The sequence below is a fragment of the Chelonia mydas genome, chromosome 3 (assembly GCF_015237465.2).
Source record: "Chelonia mydas isolate rCheMyd1 chromosome 3, rCheMyd1.pri.v2, whole genome shotgun sequence".
NCBI lineage: Eukaryota > Metazoa > Chordata > Testudines > Cheloniidae > Chelonia > Chelonia mydas.
This window is the reverse complement of record NC_057851.1, coordinates 159,079,073-159,095,699: the sequence shown is the minus strand read 5'-3', so window position 1 is coordinate 159,095,699 and position 16,627 is coordinate 159,079,073. Positions and strand designations below refer to the sequence as shown.

The 16,627-nt window shown below is 40.6% G+C and overlaps 1 protein-coding gene across 9 annotated transcripts in view; it reads right to left on the bottom strand.

The window, feature by feature from the left end:
- Window positions 1-16,627, bottom strand: part of ESRRG (estrogen related receptor gamma) — a 533,318-nt gene that overhangs the window by 22,287 nt on the left and 494,404 nt on the right. The gene's annotated exons all lie outside the window — the stretch shown is intronic.

Genomic DNA, 16,627 nt, shown 5'->3' with positions numbered 1-16,627 from the left:
ATTGTGGAAATCCCAGGGAGAGCAGGAAGCATTAATAGTATTCTCCTTTAGAGTAAATACTCCCTTGACTTCCAGGCTCCTGAATCGCATAATCCCAGCCCAATTCATGTAATCCCATTTTTAAAAGCACAAATTTACCTCATTATAGTCAGAGGAATACCAAACCCTATAAACATTTTGGCCATTAAGCAGATCACCAAATGCAGTTGCAGTACTTTCACTCTGATACCATGTAGTCACCACCTATATTTTATAGATTGTGGCCCCAGTTTGTCTCCTGGCAGGTTAGTACAACTCCACTGACTTCCAAAGATTTAAATCTCATCACACCAGCACTGAATTTGGGTCCCAACAGTACATGGTGGCTCCTCAACTTGAAAATATCTGTCGCAGCCATTTGCTTCATGGCAGTCTCCAAGACAAACCCTTGTGCTGAAGGTAAGCAACTGCACATGGTGCCACAGCAAGATGGAGTCTGACAACTGAATATTTTCATGTGGTAAATATCAGATAAAGCTAAGAGCACAAACATGTCAAAACTGTAAGTCAAGACCAAATACACATGCATAAAGACAGACCTTATCCTGCCTTTCTGGACAAATTTGAAATGTCATAGTAACATTGTATATTTAGGGATTAGTTTGTAGCATTATGGACCAGTTTTCTCTCACTTGCGTTTGGCCCCATGACTTTTGCACAAAACTAAGAAAAAATGGTCGGTTTGTCCAATTGATGCTTTGCTACAGAGGATAAATTGAGCCTCTTCCTCATGAATATAATGGGGAAAATATGTGTGCTAAGGTAAGAACTGGTTTTGGCCTCTGTAAACTCAGATCCTTGTCTGACAACACCCTTCACCTCATCGCACAGTTTGGAAGTTATACTGTCTGCACTAAGAGTTCTGATTGCCATTTGCTAGTTTTGCCATAGTGGCAAGGACACCAGATAGATACATTTTTACAACCAGGGTATCTGGGGGCCAATTTTAGTCCCCTAAGAAGGGTTCCCATGTATCTTCAGAGTCTAATGTTGTCTTGGGCCAGCCCTGTTCATTTTTCCATTTCTTATTTGAATATACATCTATATTTTTATCTGTTTATGTAAGTTCTTATAAAATATTAATTTATTTTATTTTATAACACAGAAAAATGCTGACCATAAGCACTGTTGAGTAAACCCTACTGATAGGATGGCAAGTGCCAAACAGCAGATTGAGAAACCTTGGGCTTTTATCACAACACTAGTTTCATCTCACTGAAACAACAGCAGATAGATGGGTTGGCAATAAAAATGCATTCACACTGCGTGTCCATCTCAATCCATTAAGAACAATGGATTCTCACTAAGCAAATATTCACTTGTCAGAAGTATTTGCAACATTGGATTCATTCAGCAGGACTAAGTAAGTGAGGTTCACAGCAATTTAAAAGCAGCAAATTAGACATTTACAAACAGTGAAGATGCTTCTTGTCTAGCGTGACCTTTCACTCATACTGTACAAGAAGGTGTTAATGTAATTTAAATGCCAGTTAGAAATATTTCAGTTTTGTCTTCTACTCTCTATCAAACCTTACATAATAATTCTAAAGAGGAACAATTTCAGTTTGTAATTTTTTTCCACACAGAAGGCTGCATTCCTCATGTAACTTATTGTAGTTCACAAGCATGTAATTATTTAAATCAGATGTATGTCCCAGAAAGAAAAGAAATGTGTCCATGTCTATATATCTTTTAGTTTTTTGCTATTTCCAGTTACAGTACTAATTCTTGCAAGTTTTTCTTTAAGACAAACAGCATAATAGCAACTTGAAAGTGTCACAGAAAGGAACCTTTTATCTGATTCCATACTAGCCTTTTCTGTTGCTAACATTCAGCAATGTGACAAGTCAGATGTCACAAGTTAGCCAGAGTTGCCTGGGGACAGATTTGGTAAGCCCTCCATGTGTGGCACTCCCTTTAGTGGGGGTTCCACAGACAGAAAGCTTGCAGCGTTGGACTCTTTATTTCCCTCCCCTGTAATTTCACACTATGCTGTCCTAGTATTCTGATCTCAAAAAATTAAGAAAAAAGCAGGTTTAAACAATTAACGAGCCTGACTCTCCTCTCACACTGATTTCACCACTGGCACACTACAGCTTCCAAATAGGGTTATCCCAGATTTATACTAGCATAAAGTGAAACAAGAATCGAGTCCAAGACATACATTTTGATTCATCACTGGGTGCTATGAGAACAAGGGAAAAAATAACTGTAAAGAAGAAAGGGATTATTTTTCCTTCCTACTTGCAGGATGGTATATGAAAACACTTTTGTGCTACCTTTCTACGCTGGTGATTTTAACTTGGAGATATTGCCAATGGAAGGGCTCTAACATTCAGGTGAGTAGTACAATGTGGCCCACTATAGTTATAGGTAACCTGAAGGGAGAGCAATCCTAATGTAAAGAGTCCTGGGTATGGTTGTTTTATAGTACACCAGTATGTACAATCTGATTTGTTTGTTTAAAGTTAAAATTTGCAGGTTTTCAACTCATGATCTTTAAACATGGTTGGCTCCCAGCTACCTGAAAGAGTGTCTTTTCATCTGTGTAAAGCTGCTCCAGCTGAGATCAGTTTATGTGCTCCTACTAGCATATCAGTTCCTAGATATGAACAGGTGTGAGCCAGGGACAGAACATTTTCAGTGGAATTTGCTTCTCTATATAGTCCAAGACAGCCTGAACTTGTTAACCTTCAGGCTGAGGCATTTGCACGAGAGAGGGAAAGGATTAGGTCTATATTTATGATGCTGATAGTTTGGTTTGGGTGAGTCTACTATATAAAAAGGCCCAAAATTTCAAACACAGACTCTGATTTTGCACTCATTTTCCCTCAGTGAGTTGTGGATGCAAGTAGTAGAATTCAGGCATGTTACTAAGAGATTTGCAGGTGCAAATGTCATTTGTGTCTGCAAATCATGTAGATATCAACGTTGCATCATTTGTGCCTACACATGATTGTAGATGCAAAAATGCAGGTGCAAAATTAGAAGCTAGGTTGAAACCTCTTTGAAAATTTAGCCCATAAAATGGGCAATTTGTTTAACATGGAAAAGCTGTGTATGCACTTCCCACCATGATTTAACGAAACATTTTATATGGTTTTCAACTAGCCCGAATTAAACTGCACACTCACACAGGTCCCACTGATTCAGGACTATCTAAGTACACATTGGTGCGACAATGGGCAAGGGATCATGTCATATATCCTCAGATAATGGGAGTAACTCACACACTTCCATTAAGATTGCAGAAGTTCTGATGTTGCCATTCTGATATAATGAAAAAACAGATACACACAAACCAGCACCAGAGCTGCCTCCCTTGCTCACAGTCTCAGCATGTGTTGAATGAGCATGGAGACTGAGTAATTCTGGCTCCCTACAAATAGGCCTTCCTAAAATTTTTGGGGGGAGGGAGGAGGTAACCAAGCTAATTGCTGGCGCCTCCTTGTGGTGGATGTTCAGTGTAGGTACTCCATAGGAAAGGTATACAGTGACCAGATAAATGGCTTAGAAGAGGACTTAAAAAGAGGTGTTCGTTAAAGGAACGAATGGGGGGCGGTTCAGGACTCTTATGATTGGTACGCCTATGAGGGAGCCAACCCCCATTCTTATTGCTCACCTTAACTTTTCTATGAGGCGGGGTAGACAGTAAGGTCCCAGCAATGGATTTGCTGGAGGGACCTGAATGGAAAAAGAGGGGGAGCTGGTGGAAGTCCCCCGGGTATGGTACGGTCCTGGCAATAAATCTGCTGGAGGGACCTGGATGGAAAAAGAGGGGGAGCTGGTAAAAGCCCCCCCGGGTAATTACGGAATAAACAAGGGGTTACCTGCACTGTACAGTTTTATCTGTCGGGTAGTCCCAGACATCTAATAATAAAGTTGTGGCCTAATTAAACCCATGTCAAATGTCTCCTGTCCTTCTTTCGGGTTAGCCAGACAACCGGGCTCCCTTGCTCCTAGTCTCAGCATGTGCTGAACGAGCACAGAGACTGAGTAATGCTGACTCTCGACAAACAGACCTTCCTAAATTTTCCTAAAAAGAATGTGAAGAGAAAAAAAATTGAAGAAAGTGACAAAACAAGAACAACAAAAGTCATCTCCTGGAGACATCTGTATTGCCTCAGTTAGCATCACAATGGTTCCAAACTCAACAGACAGCCAACAAAACTAGAATATTCACAATTAAAGCTTCTTAAGCCTTCCTAGATTCACACAGACTTGCAGATATTTCAGGGTCTGAAAATAATTAGGGGTCATGGCACTTCATATGTACTGCAAAGACTGGGCAAGACAGACTGAATTGAAGATGGCATGAAAAGCCTTTGCTCTGAATTTCGTAGTGGTTTTTTGTTTGTTTGCTTTTTCATTCACTTTCAAAATTGGATTATAAATGTGAGAAGGGGAGGGGGCTTTGTATATGCGTAATATGAACCACGGTTTATCGATAAACTCTACTGGGTCTACTTTGAGTGCTCTTTGGCTCAAGCAGTGTTAGGTCATTACCGTCTGGCTTTCACTTCTCTAGGGAAGCAACCAGTCATTTCCTCATTGAGAACAGTGGCAATCCCTGGTCCCTCCATCTTTCCATCTGGCAAAGTCAAATTTCCAGGAATCACCCAATCTGGTTAATATGAAGCCAGTGTTGGAATGTATTAGCATACAGCAATGGCTATGCTTACAATGCAATCAATGTACATAAATTAAGCCTGCCTGTGCTGTGACAGCTATGTGTGAAAAGCTTTCCATTCAGTTTACCGAAATAAAAACTTATCAGGGCTGTAAAAATCTCTGATGAATGTACCCCTCGCTCCCCCTTACAAAAAAAGTCACATCAGAGCATTGTGTTATACGCTTTCTGCCTCATATCTTTTCCTGAGCGGGTTTTTACTTCCTTCTACTGGTTAGTTTCTTTGCTTAATGTCATGGTGACACTGAATGTTTCAAATAATATTTGCATTTGCCCTGCTCTCGGGGGGATTCAGGAGGGAAGGAGAGAAAGAGGAAGATTGGTACCTCTCCTGTATGAATGTAGAGGGTTCACTTGCCCTAGCCGAGTGTATATGTACCATTAAGACTACTTCTGGAGGCAGAGTGTCTTAAGCCTGAAACAGTCCAAATAGTAAAGAAAGAAAAAAGCTGTCTGATTCTAATACACCTAATTAGCCATCAGCAGATTCTTAATTGCATACATTAGGATGATTCCATAGTGGAGATTAATTCTAAATATACCCAAGCAGCTGGTTAAGATGCCATGGATTACAGTGTGGACTGTACTTTTCCACTTAATTAGATATCAAAATTAAGCAGCAACAAGCATTTTGACATAACGGGGATCAAGCCGCTGCTTGGCATCCCAGAGCTACACTAAAGTGACCGCTAAACAGAGCCGCACAGATGGAGAGATATTAAATGCCGCACTGGAAAGTAATTTCAAATAATAAAATATCAATATTTACATTTTAATTACCCCTACTGAGAGCCGCTCTGTCATTTTCACTATTGCCGACGCAGCAAGGGGTAGTGGAATGACATTGCGGCTCTGACTGCAATGACTATTTTGTTTCCATTAAAGAATGACAAGTGTTTTAGAGGCAGTGACACCCAGTGTGTGAACAAGAATGACAGCAGATCAGAAAATTCCTATTAAGGGAATAAATGACTCAACAAGAGAATTTATTCCAAGCAGCCAGCTCCTTTTTGAAACACGTACTCCTTCCAAATTTTCTGGGGAAAGTTTATTATTAGAGATGCCCAACGGAAACCTTAGCCTCACCTGAAATATTCAAAAAGGTAAGACATTACACGATGACTGGTCAGTTTAAAACAACGATACCCAAAGTGGGCAAATATCTGACAGTTCTGTATAAATCAACATAGTTTGAGGGGGGAAAAAAGAAACTACTGGCACTTCTTAAAAAAGGAGTTTCCTTCCTGTCAAATGAGCTCACAAAAGTTTTGACTGGCCACAAAGAATGCTGGGTTTATTTTTGCTATCTTTTCATTAACTTTATTACAATTAGCCCAATGAACGCTGCCTCATCTGGACTGCAATATGCTGGCCTTTGGAATTGTTGCCAGAAACTGATCACAACAGGTTGCGTGCATGTCTTTCTCTCTCTCCCTCTTTTTAAGATAGATATATTTTTTTCTTTCCTTCTGTCCTTCAGTATTTACATCAGAGGCTATTGAGTTACTCTTGAAGCACCTTACCAAATCTAATTACTCCTTAGCAGGTCTGAGGTCAAGATTATGAAAAAATATACATATATTAAATCTGACTTGCTGCATGCACAAAGAAGAACAGAAAGGAAACAAATATGAAATGAGTTTTTAAAAGAAAAGACTTCCTCGGGGATGTCTGTCAAATTGTAAAGATCTTGAAAGAATTTCAATGCACCCAGATATGGGAAAGTACATAAAAGAAAATACTTGGTCAATACACGGTAGTATGCAGCTAACTAGCCCTCATGTGTCATGGCATCTATTTATTTAAAGGCATGGAGAGCTGAACATCTATGAATGTGACAAATGGTTAAAAAAGAAAACAAACAGAATTTTTATAAAAAGGAAAAAGAAAATCTTGGTGATGGTGTCTATTTTTAAGAGTTTTAGAGATAGGTTTGACATTAAAATGTAAAAGTGAAATACAGAAACGTGACCCTGATATTAGTTGCCTAACTAGTTGATCTTCCTTTTCTTCTTCTTTCTTTCTTTCTTTTTCTTTAAGTACCCAGGAAGTACTTCTTAAGCATCCCTAATGCTTTTAGGACAAGACACTTCCCCATTTCTCAGCCACTAGCACCTTTTAATTTCTGAAAGAGCCACGGTTGAAAATCTTAATTAATTGTTCCATACTGCTTCAGGATCATTATGCAATGTAATAAAGGCCGTGTAATTATGAAATTTTACAGCCATTACCAAGGCTGATGGCTCGTATTTCATCCTCAGCTGGACCCAATGGCTTTTAGCCACTCAGCTCCCCTTTGATGAACTACAGACAGATCTATCAGGCCCAAACAATATCCAGGCAAGGCGGCTATAATAGCTACCTACAGATGAAGCCATAGATAAAGATAAACTATAAATCTACACACAAATGCAGGCACATTGCCTCAGGATGACAGAGGGGAGAGGATGAGACACTTGGGAAAGCTGGCTGCTTGCATGAAGGCAACCTTCTGTGGCTCTCTCTCTCTTATTCAATTTGGAGTTCGTTTGATTTCTTAAAGATGTAAAACCTTTGTTGAAAGCCTCACTGTTTTAGAAAATAATCAAATAATAGTAGATAGGTGGGGGGGGGGCTGCGGGCATTTTTCTGAGGAAGGGAAGATGCTGCATTAATCTTCTGTAGAGTTTGAAGAAAGGAATTTAAATGGGCAAATTAACACACCCCAGATGAGAGAATTTCAAGTCAACAAGTTTGTAAATTATAGCCTTCTGTTCTCCTTCTCTTCATCTTATGTATTTCAAAATGTATTCAGTTCAATTCCTTCTATCAAGAAAAGCAAATATAAATTAATTTTTACCTGCATAAAAGTGACATTCTGAATATATGTTATGAGATTTAGTTAGATATTAGCCTTTCACTGTAGGCAGTAATGAAGATGAGGTGAGGAAACTTAACCTCATGCAACATCCTCCTGGATCAGTGTTTCTCAATGACTGGTCCATGGACTGGTGCCGGTCCCTGAGATCTCCCTGGCACAATTTAGGAAGGAAGCAAGCTGGTCCCTGGTATCAATGACTTTTTTCTTCAATTTGAGAGTAAAAACTAAAGTGAAAGTTGCAGGAACAGGTAACAGGCTTAGTTATTAGCATTACCTGCTTTTGTAGAAAGGACCCTGGTTGACTTTGGTCCTTGGGTCACTATAATCTAGGCATTTTATGGAGGTGATGGGAATGGAATTATTTTATGGCTGGCTTAGGATGACCAGACAGCAAGTGTGAAAAATTGGGACGGGGGTGGGGTGGGGGGTAATAGGAGCCTATATAAGAAAAAGACCCCAAAATCGGGACTGTCCCTGTAAAATCGGGACATCTGGTCACTCTAGGCTGGCAGGATGGTAAGTGCTGTCTGTTTGGCTACTCTCTAGGGAGAAAAAAAGCTAGGCTGCAGTGTTTCTGCCCGACCATGATGGAGACTATGCACAAGTTTGGAAACATCACCATGACCAATTACATTCCTTCTACAGTACCCGCTACCATTCAACGAGTAGTCCTGGAGCTTGGGCCATATTCATGGTTAAAAGGAAAGAACATGCCAGAACAAAGGCAGGCAGGCAGGATGTCCTTGAAAGCAGACACACCTATCTCACTGATATCTGTAAGTACTCTTCTACTCTTTTTCTTAAAAGTATTACTAACAGTACGTGTTTATGTGATGTACGCATATACTTTGGTCAATCATTTTCTCAATTGGGAGTCTATGGTTAACACTGAATTTGAAAAGGCGTCTGCCAACAAGTGTGAGAACCTCTGCTCTAAAAACATCAACGGTATCCCCTCATTTGGAATATTGTAGGCAAAATACTGGTCATTCAACCCCCTCTAAAGCTGCAATAGCTTTTTAAGAGAAAGGCGACAAGAATGATTAGATACATGGAAAAACTCTCCTACAAAGACAGATGGAAAAAATGGGATTTTTACTTTAGAAAGGAGATTAATAAGAGGAAGCATGGATAAAAGGATAAAAAAGAGATGATACAGAGAAGGCAGATCAGGAGTTTCTGTTCTCCCTGCCTCACAGCATCAGAAGTAGGTGATATTCAATAAAAATGGAAGGTACCAAATTCAAAATTGAAAAAAAGAACAACTTCTTCATTCAATGCATAATGAGACTGAGGAACTCAGTGCCACAGGATGTCACAGAGACCAAGAATTTAACAAGATTTAAAGGGAGATTGGACGCTGATACAGAGAACAATAATGTTCAGAGTTGTAACAGTTAAAGCTCTCTCTCTCCATATATATATAGATATATGTACACACACACACACACACACTTGTCTATTTCTAAGCAATAAAGACCTTGTGCTTCAGAGTTTAAACTAATCTCTAAGATTAGGATGAGATCTTCATGGAGATAGATTATCACACATCTGCCTACTGTGGGGATCTTGCACCTCACTCTGGAGCATTGGGTATTGACACTGTTGGAGACAGGATACTGGACTACGAAAACTGTCTGATCCAGTCTGGCAATTCCCATGTTCCTAAAAATGGAAGAAATGATGGCCCCAGAAATTAGACTGAGTTTAAAAAAAATAGGTGTTGGGGAGACGGACATCAGCTAGAGAGTTTCAATATCACAGCATCTGGACTTTCACTGTCTGTATAGGTCCCTAAAATCATGGATTATGTTGACTGTCAGGGATGGATAAACCACACTTTGAGGCTTGAGGCTACTTCCGTAGAAAGAAAATGGGGTGAGAAATCTGTGTTACTCACACATAAAAGTGCACTTTGTACTTTGCTTTATTAAGCAAACTCATGGCACTCTGAAAGCTACTGAGATTAGGAGGGATCTTCTCGGTAATTTTGCCTTCTTGGCCTGTTTCATTACAAAGTGGTTTTTTGAAAGATAATCTGTCTGAATTATAAGGACAACAGAATAGTATAATCAAACATCTTAAGTCTGAGAGATATCTCCATAGTCACAGAGGGTCACTAGTCAGCAGGTCTGCAAGTTCAGGGAAGGGATGAGATGTGTGATTCTGGTTCCTTCCAGCATAAATGTTAGCAATCCTTGATATATGGTCTATTAAGGACTGGGGTGTGCTGTTAACATGCTTTATTGAAAGTGTATGTGTGGACAGTATTCACTGTACATGGTGTGAATTGATCTATTCCTGTACTGTATTAGGAAGCATTGTAAACATTCTCAATGGACAAAAAGAAAGGGGAAAACCCAGCATAAACGTTAAACATATACAGCATACTAGAACATCTAAAACACTAGACTATAGAGACACTTACGGACTCTGATCCCTGTATAGGATTTAAATCGCTGCCTTAAACTGTTAAAAGGTACCAAAATTCAGCTGACTGCTTTAGCTGAAACATAGGGCTATATAGGATTGGGAAGGTTTGATGTAGACTGATAAAAACTGTCAAAACTCCACCCACCATTTCCCAGCCAGTTGACTTGTGCTTCGCCAAATTAGCATCAGCCTCATGCAAGAGCCCCTTAGCTTTGTTTCTTTTCATCCTCCCACCCAATCACTCACACCACTAGGATGAAAAGCAAATACAAATATGCTCAGCAGGAGCATTTTTCAGGGGAGAAACTTCAAGAAGGATTCAGAGTAACAGCCGTGTTAGTCTGTATTCGCAAAAAGAAAAGGAGTACTTGTGGCACCTTAGAGACTAACCAATTTATTGGAGCATGAGCTTTCGTGAGCTACAGCTCACTTCATCGGATGCATACTGTGGAAATGATATTCTGTATTTTCCACAGTATGCATCCGATGAAGTGAGCTGTAGCTCACGAAAGCTCATGCTCAAATAAATTGGTTAGTCTCTAAGGTGCCACAAGTACTCCTTTTCTTTTTTCAAGAAGGATGTAGCCCCAAAGAGGCTGGGATTCTTAGTTCTATCAGGAAAGGTAATACCAATGAACATGCAATAACAGCCTAATAAAATATAAAAAAACTAAATGACATTAAAAATTGGATAAAACCTGTATATCTTATCCAGTGCTTCTTGTTTTACAAAAGAATTGCTTGAATTTTTATGTACTTTGGTAACTGTCCAATTAGTAATTGTACGTACATGTGTATTCCATAATGTGAGAATTCAACTACAGTTTTTAAATGAGGACAAGAAATTTCTGCATGACAAATATTCAGGCAATTAATTCATGGCTTACTGTATATTGGTTGAGGTACAACTTGCTCCAGCACATTGAAACAATGAGAAGTTTATCATGCCCATATATGGATTAAAGCAAACCAAATGGAACCAATAGTATATATTTTGATCAGATTTTCAATATTGCTTTTGTATCTTTTTCCTTTTTTATGTGAGCCATTCAGTTTTCAAATTTAGAACATTCTCATGCAGATGGCACGCTAGCATAAGATGTTTCTAAGAAATCTGTTTTAGATTACATGAACAGGAAAGCTTCTGTTAAGTATTTTAAAGACAACCTGTTATAAGAATATACATTGCTTTAGGGAAAAACATTACTGTACATCCAAAAAAAGTCAAAAAATCAGAAAGGAAATGGTGCATAATTGTATGTCTTCTCTGTTAAGATTCATTTAATGCTGCAAAAATCTGTAGCTGCTGTTATGCATGCCATGTTTTACTCTGAGTTTGTGCACTTGGTATTCCCCAACTGAACTGTTTCTTATGGTGATTCTTTTTTTCCTACAGCAAATCAACAGTTTTTCAAGAGGTCTCCGTGCAACCAAGGAGTATGACATTTACTAATGTGTTGAGAGTCAGGGATTTTCTTTTGTAGGAGCCAATATTAATAAGAAAGATATGGTTCAGTGTCCTGGGTATTCTTCCAAGTTTTATTAATTAGATGGAAAGCTTTTCCCTCTGGAATATTGTAAGGTATTTATTAACACTTCAGTCCACGAACTAGAACAAATTTACAGTAGCGGAGGTAATTGTTACATACACCAGCCCTGGTTATCAACTTGGCAGGGAAAAGCAGAAAAAGGTTAAGATTATAATCTTTTTCATGATATTTTAATTGTACTTCTTAATCTGCTAAATTAAAAACTACAGAGCAATCTTATTCAGATCACAGATGAAAAAGATCATATCAATTTGTGACAAAATGTATGAATCCTCCTATCTGCTTTAATTATACAGAGAATTTAACAGCCAAATTCACTATGATCACAGAGCGGGTAAGATACAAATGTTATCTCTTCTCCAGTTGTGCTATCTTCTCCCGAAGCATTTTTGTGTTTTCTTCCAAGCCTCCCTCCCTTAATGCCTGGACACCCTGCCCCAGCTAATTTGTAATGTCACCACCTTCTCCTTCTTCAAATTAAACATCAAGATCCATCCCTGCCACTACGTTTTCAGTAAATTTGCAACTGATAATGTCAATGCAGGTGGTCATAACTATCTCACTTATTTATATACTTCAAAAATAATCATAACTGTGCTCATAGCTAGTCTGTGTAACCACATGTTCCTTTAACTATTGCCCTTGGCCTTCCCATTCCCACTCCATTAGTTCTTTATATCTACTTAATTCAGACTGTCACCTCTTAGGGATACATGGGTGTTTGCTCAGTGCCTAACACAGCCGGACCCTGATCTGAGTGGATGCTATTGTAACACACAATTAACAAACGATAATGTTTTGTTATGCGTTTCTCAGTGCACTGTAAAACTGCTTTGATGATGTAAGTATATTTGGGCCTTATCTTGCACTCCTGAATCCATGCCCTTGAAGTCAATGGGAGCTTTACCTGAGGAAGGCCCACAAAGAGTTCGATCCAGGCTTCCAATATTGAAGCACATATTGCTGTGAATCCTCTAAAACAATACTTGTGCACGTGTGTGCACGGGCAGAACTTGGTTGTGCAAGGTTTGCTAAGGATGTGCAACCTGGAGTAAGACCTGAAACTGTTAGCTACTTAAATGCGGTTATTTTGGGAAATCTGCCCCTCCATCTCCTCAGCCCGTTACTTTTCCATGATCTACCTTGAATATGCTGTGTCATGGCAACTCTCCTTCTCGTTGACCAGTACGTGATGTGGCTATCTTTCTGAAGGTTATCGATACCAACCAGTGTGTGACACAGAAGCGTTCATTTCTTCCCACCCCTACGCTCTCAGAATATTACTTTGGCAGTGTTCTCAAGCAGCAGACCAGCCAAGGCCTAGAATCTGGGTCAACTGCATGGCAACAGGTTTTGTCACCTCTGGATTTAAGAGCTGGCCCCAAATACTGCTCCTTTATTAATTCAATATTGCTTCCTTTTGTCTTAATAATAAACCTCTAGGTGGAACACATTACTATTATGGATTTCTATGTTTCATTCCTTCACTATCAAAGTCATGACTGCATTTACAGTGGATTCCATTTGGACATACTGACCATCACAGGGCCTGCATATTATACAGTACTTGGCACCTGCCAAATCCACTTTTGCTGAAGCATTGAGTTCTAGCTTAATGAAACGTGTGGGATTTTAAGAGTTTGATATAGTCACGCACACAAACGAATAGGGGAAGGCTGGCTGAAGGACGAGCTAGTGGTTAAAGCACAGGACTGTGAATCAGACAATCTGGGCTCAGCTCCCAGCTCCACCACAGACTTCCTGTATAACTCTAGTGGAGTCACATAACCTTTCTTTGCCTCAGTTTCCTTATCTGTAAACTAGACATAAGGAAACTACTTCAGAAAGCTGTTGTGAGACTTTATCCATTTGTGCTTGAAACCCATTTACATCTTGAAATAGAACGCTCTACAGTGTAGTATTACAGAAGAGGGACAGCTCACCTACAGTTAAGGTTAAGACCAGCTTTCTGTTGAAAGCTTGACTCTGAGTGCTCTACAATTTACATGGTTACTTTCCTTGAAATTTAGATTGCCTTGAAATTTGGTGTGTCTCATGGGGGCATGGACTTTTTTTTGTTAGTGGTATGAATTTGGGCCACTTGACCAAGGGGTTCCTGAGATACATCCCCCAAAATGAAAACAGCTTTTCTTAAAGTTGAGAGATTCTGGCAACTTTTTTTCCCCACAGAGATCAGGGCTCAGATCATTGCTCCAGGGTCTCCAATGTTCAAGGGTTTGGGAAAAATTGGCCCCTGAGAAGGATGTTCTTATTATTCTTATTCGGAGAAATGCAACCTGAGTACAGCAGCATATTCAGAAAGTGCCAAAACTATTTTTGAGTAAAAAAGGAATCACACATGAGAATGCTCACTGGGAGGAGAGGGATGATAGGGGAGCATGAGAAGGTGGTAATGGGGATGAGGGATTTGGGTCTGCATCGAGGGAGGAGGGTATCATGGGGACGAAGACAAATGGGAATTGGTGGTAGGGCAGGTGAAAGGGGTTGGGAGGCTCAGGTAAGGGGGGTGGGTAGGGATCTGGCGAGTGTGAGAAGAGAAGATGAAGAAGGGTGGAGAATATATGGGGTAGCCAAGGAAATCGCAGGTTTACAAATGGTGGGAGGCATGCAAGACCTGATTTGTCTCCTTCTCTGTGTGTGCTGGGATCTGAGGAGCTCTCTCTGCCCGCAGTGCGTTCTGGGATTTGGGGGACCTTTTGGGGTGTCTGAGCCCCTCTCCCTGTACCTCCACGTGAGCTGAAATTTGGGGTGGGGGACTGAAAATAACAAAAATGTAAAAATCTGAAATCTAGACAATGAATACCTAAGATGCACATCACCCCTGTGGGGGGGGAAGGGACCCCATTTGCAGAAGGGGTGGCCTGGGGAATGGCTGAAGCAAGGACGGGAGTCCCAGCTGGAGGCGGGTAGTGGGACTGAGGGGCCCAGTTCAGTGTGCAGCTTGGTTCACATAACTGAGGTACCGTGCAGCCCTCTAGCAAGCTGCTACCTGTGATTCATGTATGCAGCAGCATAGGGCAGGAGACAGCATGTTACATGTTAATGGCTTCTACAGTACCAACTAATGGCTTAATGAGATGGCTAGGGAGTTGGAAATGTTGGTAGGGGGAGTGGTCGGGCAGAGGAGACAGACACACCAGTCTTATCTCACATGCTTAAAGTCACCATAACAATCATGTAGTAAAAACAGTCAAGGCTCTGGGACACAGACTTTAGATGAGATTTTTCTCACTGGCCATGTTAGCAACTGCACACTGATAACATTTCAATGTACGGCCATTATCCCCGTTCCACTATAACAAAATGTACAGGAGAGGGAGGATCACTGAGGAATCACATAGCAACTGTGTAGCCTAACAGAAAGACCACAGGACTGGGGCTATTCCCAGCTCTGCCACCAACCTGCTACGTGACCTTGGGCAAGTCACTTCACCCCTCTGTGCCTCAGTTTCCCACCATTATACCAACAGGGGATAATGATGTCAGGTTCCTTGAGATCTACATAAAAGCTAGATCTTTTGATTATTATCTAGCCACAGTAGCCTATCAACTGCAAACCTAGGTGAGAAATACAACTGTCGAAAGGACCACTAACTCATAACAACAAACATTTCTCTCGCTCTCTGTTTAAAAAAGTAGGATATTTAAGTGATCAAAACTTAGTTAATGCAGAGTTAAGTGATACCTCGCACCCTTCCAGAAAATGGACGTCAGCAAAACTAAAACTTCTGAAAACCAGAAAATATAGAATTATGGTTAACACCCAGAAACTCTGGCCTCGTTGAGTGATGCCCCAATAAATCAATAACATACATCTTCACACTGTGCCTTTTCACTGTAATGGGCAGGCATTACATGAACTTGCCCTAAGCTCAAACACCGAGCTTGCTCCCATAACAGAATAACACAAATGTAACATTTAGCAACCACTTTGTACCCTTTTACAACCCTTTGTACTTGCACACAAGTTGCCACCTAAAGCTGTACTTTCCCCTACCTGTCATGAAATTCACAGATTGCTCTCATATCCTGCCTCACTACTGACATTACCACTGGCAAGAAGATTCCAGGCCCCTGCTGCTGATACAGCCTACTCAAGTCTGTATTGAAATGATGCAGACTGGCACCTCAAGGTACACATGTACCTCTTTCCTTTGATAGCACACATGGGGGGACTCAGAGCCAGATCTCCCCGTACGACAATCACAGCTCTTCTAAGCTGCTCCAACTTCTTCCTCCACCATTCAATACAGCTACACCTAACAGTGAATGCAGCTGGAGCGCATGCAGATAACTCCCAGAGGCTATTGCCAGCTCCAGTGAGGGCAGAGTTAAGGTTGTGTGGGCGTTTCTAGAGGGGTGCCATTTGCGGGGGCAGGAGAGGGCTCTACCCCCCTCACAAGTTTTGCAGGGGAGGTCTACTCACCCCAGCCCCAGATGGAGCTCTTAACTGCAACAGCTTAGGTGTGATATGTGATGAGTTCAGAAGTTGAGAGCAGCACAGCCTTTGGGGCAGGGAGTTTGTTTAGAAACAGAGGCAGGGTGATTAAGATAACAAAAGGCTTATCATTAAAGTAAATTAAGGATCCTTAGATGATCCTGAAAGCATTGCCAGGCACTTCAGTTAAAAGGTAGGAAACAAAGGGTAGGAATAAAAAGTGAGAATGGAGAGAGGTAAATAGTGGTGTCCCTCAGGGGTCTGTACTGGGACCAGTCCTATTCAACATATTCATAGATGATCTGGAAAAAGGGGTGAACAGTGAGGTGATAAAATTTGCAGATGATAACTATCTTGAGTAATTTTGAAAGTCCAAAGCAGTCTGTGAAGAGTTACAAAGGGATCTCACAAACCTGGGTGACTGGGCAACACCTGGCAGAAGAAATTCAGTGTTGATAAATGCAAAGTAATGCACATGGCAAAACATAATCCCAACTACACATACAAAATGATGGGGGTCTAAATTAACTGAACCCGTCAATAAAGAGATCTTGGAGTCATTGTGGATAGTTCTCTCAAAACATCTGCTCAATGTG